We start from the raw sequence: 11,799 nt of genomic DNA, 5'->3' as shown, positions 1-11,799 counted from the left end.
CAAAAACTGACTTCGTTATGACATCACGTGATTGTCTCCATTTACACTCCTTGTCAGTTTCACATGATTGATGTTAATTACACCATACCGACAAGTCTTTTTGTTCCTTTATTGTTCAATTCGCACCATCAAAATTAACCAAATGAAAAGTTGGCCTCAATCTTTAATTTTCCATTTCTTTAGAATAATTATCACTCAGTTTAATTTTCGATTCTACAAGTGTGTATTGTTTCGTCTGAGTCTGATTTTTGAACAAACATAAAAAAACGACTCATTCTGGTTTTCCATTTAGCCTACATTTTTAGCGCTCGCGGTTGGATCGTACCGATCGTACCAGTACCGCCGGGGGATGGTGTAACACTTTGCAGTTCTTTGTTCAATTCGCACCATCAACTATGAACCAAACGAAAAGTTGAACTGAGCCGAGCCATATATACCACGCAGTGGAAAAGCGCCATAACACTGTACTGTCACCAAATTCAGTTCACACATCAATGCTATTCTGCTGGTCATACTACAACTGTTTGGTAAAATGAGCTTTTGCATAATCTTTATGATTTTTTTTAATATATACAGTACAGTCCAAAAGTTTGGAACCACTAAGATTTTTAATGTTTTTAAAAGAAGTTTCGTCTGCTCACCAAGGCTACATTTATTTAATTAAAAATACAGTAAAAAACAGTAATATTGTGAAATATTATTACAATTTAAAATAACTGTTTTCTATTTGAATATATTTCACAAAGTAATTTATTCCTGTGATGGCAAAGCTGAATTTTCAGCATCATTATTCCAGTCTTCAGTGTCACATGATCCTTCAGAAATCATTCTAATATGCTGATCTGCTGCTCAAGAAACATTTAATGTGTACAATTGTACAAAATATTTGTGTACAACAACAAATTTTCAGGATTATTTGATGAATAGAAAGTTCAAAAGAACAGTGTTTATCTGAAATCTAATCTTTTGTAACATTATAAATGTCTTTACTGCCACTTTTGATTGATTTAATGCATCCTTGCTGAATAAAAGTATTCATTTCTTTAATTTCTTTAAAAAAAAAAAAAATTCTTATTGACCCCAAACTTTTGAACGGTAGTGTATAATGCTACAGAAGCTTTGTATTTCAGATAAATACTGTTCTTTTGAACTTTCTATTCATCAAGGAATCCTGAAAAAAAAAGTACACAACTGTTTTCAACATTGAAAATAATCATAAATGTTTATTGAGCAGCAAATCAGCATATTAGAATGATTTCTGAAGGATCGTGTGACACTGAAGACTGGAGTAACGATGCTGAAAATTCAGCTTTGCATCACAGGAATAAATTACTTTGTCAAATATATTTAAATAGTACACAGTTATTTTAAATTGTAATAATATTTCACAATATTACTGTTTTTTACTGTATTTTTAATTAAATAAATGTAGCCTTGGTGAGCAGACGAAACTTCTTTTAAAAACATTAAAAATCTTAGTGGTTCCAAACTTTTGGACTGTACTGTATATAAAAATATTCAATAACTTTACTGTTATGCGGTGTAATGCCATCAAATTCAGTCCACACATCAATGCTCTCTTTCTGGTTATACTATAGCACTCAGTTTGAAAAAATGTGCTTTTGCATAGCCAAATTGTTGTGATTTTGTGAAAATGAAAATGATTTTGCTATGATTATGTAAAAAGACATTTGATCAAACTAAGTGTTGTAGTACAACCAATAGTGGAGAGCATTAATATGTGAACTGAATTTGGTGACAGTACAGTGTGTTCCAGTGAAGTTATGGAATATTAAAAAATAAATAAATAAAAATAATGGGTTTAAAGTGCGACCAGTAGGAGACCATTGATGTTTAAACAGAATTTGGTGACAGTACAGTGTGTAACATTGAAGTTATTGACTATTTTTTTAAATTAACGCTTTTCGGATTTTGCACTTTGCAGACGGTCCCTTCGAACTTGTCTCTCAGCCTCCTGCTCAAAGAGATCAATAATAGCCTATTACAAAGTTTCCTCGTATTGAGGAAAATTAGGTTGTAGCTCTTTGTCAACGTTACTATGATTGGAAAGAGGTGTCATTTGAGTTTTAAAAAATGTTTAGAGTTATTGATCCAGGAACTTTACTGAACTCCTCGAGTTCAAAGTAAAACTCTATGAATGGCTCCATTGTACAGAGCTGACTGAAACACTGCCAGTGAGATGTTAACAGGAAGTGTTTGTCCAGAAAAGCCTCAAAAGAACTATCAACAATTTTCCTACGCTTCCGAGGCCTTGCGTCAAAAGTGGGAATATCTTCCGGTTCAAAGTAAACAAGCGGGACGTGACAGTCATTACGATTTAGCGGTCCAAACTTGTGAACATTTGGACTTTACTTAAAGACTTAATATTCCAACATCAATATTTGAACAATGTTTTACAATAAAAAAAATGTTACAGTAACAGTAATTATTAATTTGTGTCAGGAATTCACATCATATCATGCTAAATCTAATTGATATTTATATTGACCTCACAAGTTCGCATGCCCATTCAGTGTGAAAACAAACTTGCTGTCCTTAAAGGAGGCTCGAACCAGAGGCCCAGCTTGAGCTCCGAGTTAAACCCCCCATAACAGAACTGCGTAGAGGGAGGAAAAGAGAAATAGAGGAGGTAATGGGGAGGAGGAGGGATGCTGGAAGAATTGTCGCTGGAATGACGTAATGATGATTGACAGGACTGAATGTTTAGGCTCCTCCCGAACCTACGTTTGGAACTACATATAAAAAGAGAACACACCTATTCAGTTGCACCTGCTTCCATTTATTTATGATCCCAAGAATGCACAAAGCAACCCCATTAAAGCTTTTAAGTCCAAAGGCTTACATATTTTAAAAATATATTGATAAAATACCCTATGTTTACATCACTTTTCTGTGCATTTCTATTAATTTTCCTCTAAATTATGCAATGATTGCAATCCAAGGACGTTTAAAGCGATCTCTTGTCTCACTATGCTGTTATACTTTCAGTCAGAGCAACAGAGGGAGCTCATGAGAGGACAAAAAGAGTAATATGAGTTATACGAGTTATACAAGTGTGTGAAACTGAGAAAGATTATGCGTATGCATTTGTTCGATATCAACTATATATGCGTGCGTCTCAATCAGCTCCCTAGTTCAGTAGTCAGGACACTGATCAGGGAATTGGCCACATTCATTTGATATACTGATTCATGACCTAGGGAGCTGATTGAGATGCGGGAAAGGCGAAGAGACAGCAACATTAAACCAAATAAATACACGATTATAATCAAATATGAATTGTCTACGTTCCTCAAGCAGTCGCTGGTATTTTCCATAAACGTGTTTATGTATTACCACAATTGTTAGCAGTAGCCTTTAGCATCGCATATATGACAGCGGAAACGCGACAGCGGGTTGTTCATGTATTGCAGGGCCAGGATGCTCTTGTAGTCATGCAGCAGCATTTTGTGGAAGGTTAGAAAGTAAAAGACAGTTAAGGACACGGAAATTGTTTATTGTATTGTGATATTATTAACTAATAAATGTACTAAACTGAAATGTTGTCCCTGAGCGCCGTAACGACATCTCTCGTAAAGGTTTGCAACTTTACAAAGTAACAATAATCCAAAAAACACTTAGCCTCTTCGCTAATTAGCACACAAAAATACCACTGGCATGCTACTTCCGCAGCCACCGGAAGTTGTACCCACGTTCTTTTTTACAGTAGAAACAAGAGCGTTGGCCTCATTTTTAACATCTCATCTTTCCATTGGTGGAGCAAATATAGACAAAGAAACTGGCAATACTGTCTCTAAAATGTACAGTACTCGATATCAACTTCTTATTTATGGAAGTATTGTATAAAATCAATATCACATTTGCAATTATGCTAGCTGAACTCAAGATCCAAAACAGTAATTTTACAAGAATAGAAGAATAATTTTGAAAAACATGTTTACAATCATGTACACAGGAAATTAAGACTTGAAGTTATGAAATGAAGTTATATCAGTGAGCAGGATTCTTACAGTTTTTCTCAACTGTTAACACACAGTTTATGAAACAATTCACTATTTTCTCACAACTACACACAATGTCGTAACTACACACAAATTTGTACAAAGTTAATTCAGTCAAAAACATATTCTCTTCAGATGACACACAAAACCTATACATAGCAGTGTTTCCCACAGGATTTTGTGAGACTGAGGTGGGTGGATATCGGTCCCTCTAGGGGGGTCTGGGGGCATGCCCCCCCCCCCCCCCCCGGAGGAAAAATTTGTATGGGGGTAAATTGATGCCAAAACCATTGAGAATGGACAGACTAAAAGTCACAAATAGATATTACAACTTGTAAACACAAAACACAATCTACAAATAGATAAAAAATCCGCAAACAAAGTCCTCATGATCCGCAAATGTAAAACAAGATCTACAAATAGATACAAAGTCCTCAAACAAACTCTTTGTGATCCACAAATATAAAGCATGATCTACAAAAAGATTAAAAATCCACAAATAAACAAATCCTGATTCACAAATAGAAATCAGTGACTTGTACTTGAAAACCAGAATTTGAATGAATGTAAAGTGACTTGTTTGCAGGTGAAGATCATGTTGTTTGTAGATTGTGTCACATTTGTTTTCATAATTCTGACACTATTGTTTTGCTGTTGTGACAAAATAATGCCATAATCATTGAAAATGAAGAGACTATGAGTGAAAAATGCATATTACAATTTGTAAACACAAAACAAGATCTACAAATAAATTTAAAATCTGCAAATGTAAAACACAATCTGTAAATAGATTCCAAATCTGCAAACAAACTCCTCATGATCCGCAAATGTAAAACAAGATCTACAAATAGATAAAAATCCACAAACAGACTCTTCATGATCCACAAATAGAAATCAGTGACTTGTACTTGACAACCAGAATTTGAATGAATGCAAAGTGATTTGTCTGCACATGAGGGTCATTTTTTATTTGTAGATTGTGTTGCATTTGTTTTCAGAATTTTGGCACAGCTGTTTCGCTGTGTTTTTTCCATTAAAAAAATCTACAAATGCCCTCCTCACAATTTGCAAACAAACACGGTCTAACTTGTATTTTCAAACCACTGTAAAAAGACATTCATACACATTCTGTGCAAAGCTCAGCATGCAAGTGTTGAATCTGTGTTTGCAGATCACAGGGCATTCACAGATCCCTCTGCACACGTCTACAGATCTTTTTGGCATTATCTTTCCGCAGAGTGTGTGACTACGATCCACACGTGTAGTCAGCCAATCAGGGGTATTGCTTCAATGTGATATCACGCCCCCTCAATAAGCCCTTTTCAAAATAAGAGCTGACACTTCTCTGATGTGTGGGCTGGGCTCACTGCCATTTACCGTTGCCGGTGTCACAGCGCTGACAGGCGGACAGAGCCTGGGCAGCGCTGCAGTAGGAGTAAAATCTTTAATACGTGGAAGGGGGAGCTGCCTCGGGACCTGCCACGGTTATACGCGCCTGCCTCGGGACCTGCCACGGATATATGATGCATATATGATATATGCCGATTGATGAATGCGTGCAAACAGTGCAATCCTGCTCTTATGTACCTATTTATCATCTTAACTTAATATTTTATTCGCTTGTATTGCCCATAATAGAGCGCGTCTCGTGGCTCCTACTAGCGTCGCGCCTGCCTCAAGATCTCTCACTGTTTACAGGTACCAGACACTCTGATTGACACATGAGAGCAAACGGATACATAAATAAGAGCAGGATTGCACAATTTGTCATCTTAACTTATATTTTATTCACTCTTATTGCCCACATGGAGCGCGTCTCTTAGCTCCTACTCGCGTTGCGCCTGCCACAGCTTAGCGTCGCGTCTGCCTCAAGATCTCTCACTGTTTACAGCTACCAGACACCCAGGACTGATGCAGGAGAGCACAGAACAAAACATGTCACAGCCAAGGTGAGTAAATTGAACAGGTAAAATCACATTGTGGTCTGTGAAATATTGTTTAAGGATCTTTTTAAGTACTAGTGTACTTAAAAAGATAGTACTACTGTACTTTTTACAGTCTTTATAAAACATTTCTTTAAATGTTTGTGTCATTCAACAACACTGAAACAGCATTAGTTTTTATTTTTATTTATTTATTGTAATATGGGCTCAGACACCTTAAGCAGAGAAAAAAATGTAAAAAAAAATATGATTGTAAAAAATGGGCTACACATTGTGGCATTAAGGCAAACTCAAAAAGGTTATGCTGTACAAAATAAGTAACTATATTAGTTCTGCAAAGTGACTTTTTAGACTGTATTATTCAACAAATTTGATAAAGATTGCAACAGAGGGGATCATTGATAGAATTAAAAGAGTCACACAGATTGACATGACAGAATTAAGTAATACATCCTACATTTTGGAAGTACTTATTCCTGAGGTAAATTTTTGGATAATTTTGTTTGCTTAAAAATGCAAGGGTGGTGCATATAGAACAATCAAATTAAATTAAATGGTTGTCCTCTCTTGGTCTTTCAAAGGTAACCCTATTAATCCTAAAAAAAGACAGAGGGCTTCCACAGGTTCCAGGCACAAAGGGACATTTGGGGTAAGTGTGTTAAAATGGCATTTTTAAATTCCCTTTTCCTGATTTTAATATTCAGTCTAGCCTTAAACCCTTAAATAATTATACTCAATTTTACAGAGCATCCACAGATTCTGATCCTGAATGGTTTTGATGACAAAGGGATTCCTCCTGTTGCTGCACCACACATTGTGCTACTGTCTGGACTTTTCTCTGTGCCCCCTTCCCTGTTATCTTTATCAAATTTGTTGAATAATACAGACTAAAAAGTCACTTTGCAGAACTAATATAGTTACTTATTTTGTACAGCATAACCTTTTGAGTTTGCCTTAATGCCACAATGTGTAGCCCATTTTTTACAATCATATTTTTTTTACATTTTTTTCTCTGCTTAAGGTGTCTGAGCCCATATTACAATAAATAAATAAAAATAAAAACTAATGCTGTTTCAGTGTTGTTGAATGACACAAATATTTAAAGAAATGTTTTATAAAGACTGTAAAATAAGCGAATAAAATATTAAGTTAAGATGATAAATAGGTACATAAGAGCAGGATTGCACTGTTTGCACGCATTCATCAATCGGCATATATCATATATGCATCATATATCCGTGGCAGGTCCCGAGGCAGGCGCGTATAACCGTGGCAGGTCCCGAGGCAGGCGCGCATGACCGTGGCAGGTCCCGAGGCAGGCGCGCATAACTGTGGCAGGTCCCGAGGCAGGCGCGCATAACCGTGGCAGGTCCCGAGGCAGGCGCATATAACCGTGGCAGGTCCCGAGGCTGCCCCCCCTTCCACGTATTAAAGATTTTACTCCTACTGCAGCGCTGCCCAGGCTCTGTCCGCCTGTCAGCGCTGTGACACCGGCAACAGTAAATGGCAGTGAGCCCAGCCCACACATCAAAGAAGTGTCAGCTCTTATTTTGAAAAGGGCTTATTGAGGGGGCGTGACATTACATTGAAGCAATACCCCTGATTGGCTGACTACACGTGTGGATCGTAGTCACACACTCTGCGGAAAGATAGTGCCAAAAGGATCTGTAGACGTGTGCAGAGGGATCTGTGAATGCCCTGTGATCTGCAAACACAGATTCAACACTTGCATGCTGAGCTTTGCACAGAATGTGTACGAATGTCTTTTTATAGTGGTTTGAAAATACAAGTTAGACCGTGTTTGTTTGCAAATTGTGAGGAGGGCATTTGTAGATTTTTTTAATGGAAAAAACAGCGAAACAGCTGTGCCAAAATTCTGAAAACAAATGCAACACAATCTACAAATAAAAAATGACCCTCATGTGCAGACAAATCACTTTGCATTCATTCAAATTCTGGTTGTCAAGTACAAGTCACTGATTTCTATTTGTGAATCATGAAGAGTCTGTTTGTGGATTTTTTATCTATTTGTACATTTTGTTTTACATTTGCGGATCATGAGGAGTTTGTTTGCAGATTTGGAATCTATTTACAGATTGTGTTTTACATTTGCATATTTTAAATTTATTTGTAGATCTTGTTTTGTGTTTACAAATTGTAATATGCATTGTACAAAAGGCCCTCAATCAGTCAAGCATGTATATAGTTAAATGGAAAGTATTACCTATTACGTCCAATAGGTGGCAGCCTACCCTTAACTCAAGTTCAGTGCAAGTGTTGCATCAGCCAGAACTCCGGTGCGTTAGGAGAAAATGCCAGTATCTTTGATCAGATTTGAACTGTTATCATCTGTTTCTAGTTGGGTGCGTCAATGACGACATTAGTGGAGTTTATTATTATTGTTACTTTGTGATGTTTATTCACCGTATAGTATCGTAATAAGTATGACTCATCCGTAAGCTAAGCTAATGATGACTGTTAGTGAAAGAGTCATTTTTGACATTTTTGTCGACCGCTATGTGATTATTAAGGCACTATCATGCTGTAATCATTTAATTGATACAACTGGTTCTTTATACAGAGAAGTTGACCTACTTTTAATTTATATTATCTTTATATTATCTTAATATTGTTTAATGCCCTAGCATGTGAGCATAATGCTGTACTATTTGTTATAATATTGCAGTTAGTAATTAGCCTTTCTTTCTGTTTATAAACACACCTTCACATACCTGTATACAGATAACACATATTGTGTAGTTTGGAATCCCTGTATGCCATACCGTGCTGATGCTAAATCTGAATCCTAATTACTCCAGTAAATCTACATCAACCAGATTCTGTCTCCCTGAGTCGTGACTGACGTCCTGTAGTGAATGCAACTTACAACCAGTTAACATAGTCATTCCTACCTCTTCCTAACATTGTGGTCCTTCGAGCCGGAGGTGATTTGCTACAGTGACAGTATGGTTGATGAGCATCAAAGAGGAGCTGTTTCGGAGTCTGTACGACCAAAACGCCAGACACGTCATCCTGCCTACTTTGATGATTTTGAAGTGGATTATGGAGGTTATCAGCAACGCATTGAACATCCTCGACCTTTAAGCACAGCACGGTATGAGCACAGACGAGAACAGGAATCCAATGATAACAGAGGAGGTACACCACAAAGGGCACACTGTACTCCACCTAGAGACTCAAATCCCTCATCTCAGTCAACATCATATCCCTGCCTTCCAGAGTCAAGGGCCCAATCCTTCGCAGCCTCCCAGTATCGGACTGCTACTATACCAGAAGCTTCTACTCCCTTCCATGAGCAGACAGCTAACATTATGCCAGGCCCTCACAGCGCACACAAGTGTCAAATAAGTGCCAGTGCGCCACCTACCTTGTATGGAAAAAGTGCCTCACTTGACTTGCATGCTTCTCCTTCATATGTGGTTTCCCCTGATCCTTATTCACCAGCAGCTAGGACTCCACATTATTCCTCCAGTGGCATGAGTCGTGGTGCTAATGTTCCAAGTTATCCACCCCAGCAGCAAGGAGCTCCCATGACTGAGCCACAGAGTGCTTCAGGCATGATGGTACTGATTGACAAAATGATGGGTCAGCTAAAACTTATGAGAGATGAAGTTGCGTCAAAGCATAGTACCCCTAGCAGATCACCACTCTGTCCTCCACAACCTTATAAAGAGCCACCTCCTGTCCATTATGAATGCCCTGACCCACCATGGTATTCACATCCACCTCAGTATGCTACTGACCGAGCTTATGGGCCATCTGACAGATTCCAGAGCAGTTATGAGCCTGCACCTATATTAAAGACTGATAGCTACCACCATCCAGTGCCACTACCTGTTCAAAGACCGAAGCCTTCATGGTCAGAGCAGCCTTCCATTCAGCTTAAGGAGTCAGCTGCAGAATACTGTGGTCCTAAGCCCAGTTTACCTTACTTAGTGCATAAAGATCCAAGTGAGTTTGCACATCTGAAGCTTGCTCTGCATAATCTGCTACCTGGGGACGCATCAGAGTTGTTCAAGTACCAGATCTTGGTAGATCATCTGCAGCTGGAAGAGGCTAGACTGATTGCAGATTCTTTCCTCCATTCTCCATATCCTTACACTGAGACAATGGCCGCTTTGACAGATAAATTCGGTAAGCCTCATCAACTTGCATTGAGTAAGATTGCTCGAGTCATGGATGCACCAGATGTCCGTCCAGGAGACACTGAAGCCTTCGAACGGTTTGCATTACAAATTCAAGCCCTGGTAGGACTGCTGAAATCTCTGGGGTCAGATGGGGAAGCTGAATTGAGGTGCGGTTCCCACGTAGTTCGCCTGCTGACCAAGTTGCCGCCTGATTTAAGAGCTGCTTTCAGGAGACAAATACTGCCCAATCATGCATCAAGCTTTACACTTACAGAGTTCTCCAAATGGTTGCAAGCTGAATCATGGTGTCAGACTAGTGATGTGGTGGGAAACATTCAGATGAAGGGATGGCCAAAGCAAAGGATGGATAAACACAAAGAGCAAAGGCCAAGACCAGCTACTGTACTGCATGGAGCAGGCAACCTAGCCACAAATACTACTTCCTTTCCAGTTAAACCTGCCATTTCACCAGACAACAAGGTGAAAAGTAAAGCCTATTGTCCCTACTGTGAGAATACAGACCATTTCCTTAGTCAGTGTGTCAACTTTCAGCAGCTCACGACTGAACAAGTGAAACACTGGATTCAGACAAACAAGCGCTGTTGGAAGTGTGGAAGGTCACATTTGTCTGCACAGTGTAATCTGAAGAAACCCTGCAACAAGTGTAAAGGTAAACATTTGCTTATACTTCATGACATCAATTACAAGTCAACCAAAGATACTGCCCCAGCTTCAGGATCCATTGCAGAAACCTTATATCTGGACAAGCCTGGAACAGATAACCGGGTCCTGCTGAAAGTAGTCAGAGTTCTGCTGAGATGTAAGAACCGTACCTTGGACACGTATGCTGTCCTTGACGACGGATCTGAACGCACCATCCTGTTATTTGCCGCAGCCCAGAAACTGAATCTGAAAGGTGAAGAGGAAGAACTATCCATTAGAACCATTCATCAGAAGGTGTCATGTCTGCAAGGCTCAAAGGTTTCATTCAGCATCTCCCCAGTGGCACAACCACATAAGACATACCATATCAAGCAAGCCTTTACAGCCGACCACCTGGGATTAGCTCAACAATCCTACCCTATGGAAGCACTCATAAGCAAGTACAAACACCTGAAAGGCCTTCCTATCCAGTCCTTTGAAAAGATTCACCCACTCCTGCTAATTGGTGCTGACCAGCCTCATCTAATCACCCCAATCGAGCCAGTTCGTCTGGGACCCCCTGGCGGGCCAGCTGCCATTAAAACGAGACTGGGTTGGACACTACAGGGTCCAGCGAAGCTCCTTCTGAATCCTCTTCATCCTCAGCAGGTCCTTTTCACCTCACTGACATCCAATCAAACAGAGCTGATGAAAAATATCACAAAGTTATGGGAACTGGACATTCTTCCCTACCGCAATGAGAAACTGGTCACCCGCTCCAGAGAAGATCAAGCGGCCCTTGAAATCCTGAACAAAGGAACAGTGAGAGTTGACATAAACGGCATCCAGAGGTATGCTACCCCATTGTTACGTAAATCCAGCACTGCTTGTCTTAATGCTCCCCAAGAAGCACTAATGCCACACCTTCGGAGAACTGAACGGCATCTCTTGAAAGACCCAGAACGAGCAGCAACCTATTCTGCGGAAATCAAGAAATTGGTGGAAGAAGGTTATGTGGCCAAACTCGACCCAGACAAAACACCA

At 39.2% G+C, this 11,799-nt stretch overlaps 1 protein-coding gene across 1 annotated transcript in view; it reads right to left on the bottom strand.

Annotated features, from left to right (window-relative positions):
* The window catches only part of ccdc102a (coiled-coil domain containing 102A), a 125,132-nt gene that overhangs the window by 100,380 nt on the left and 12,953 nt on the right, over window positions 1-11,799 (bottom strand). The gene's annotated exons all lie outside the window — the stretch shown is intronic.

The sequence above is a fragment of the Megalobrama amblycephala genome, linkage group LG3 (assembly GCF_018812025.1).
Source record: "Megalobrama amblycephala isolate DHTTF-2021 linkage group LG3, ASM1881202v1, whole genome shotgun sequence".
Taxonomy (NCBI): domain Eukaryota; kingdom Metazoa; phylum Chordata; class Actinopteri; order Cypriniformes; family Xenocyprididae; genus Megalobrama; species Megalobrama amblycephala.
Note: the sequence above shows the minus strand (reverse complement) of the source record. Positions and strands in the feature narration are given on the sequence as shown.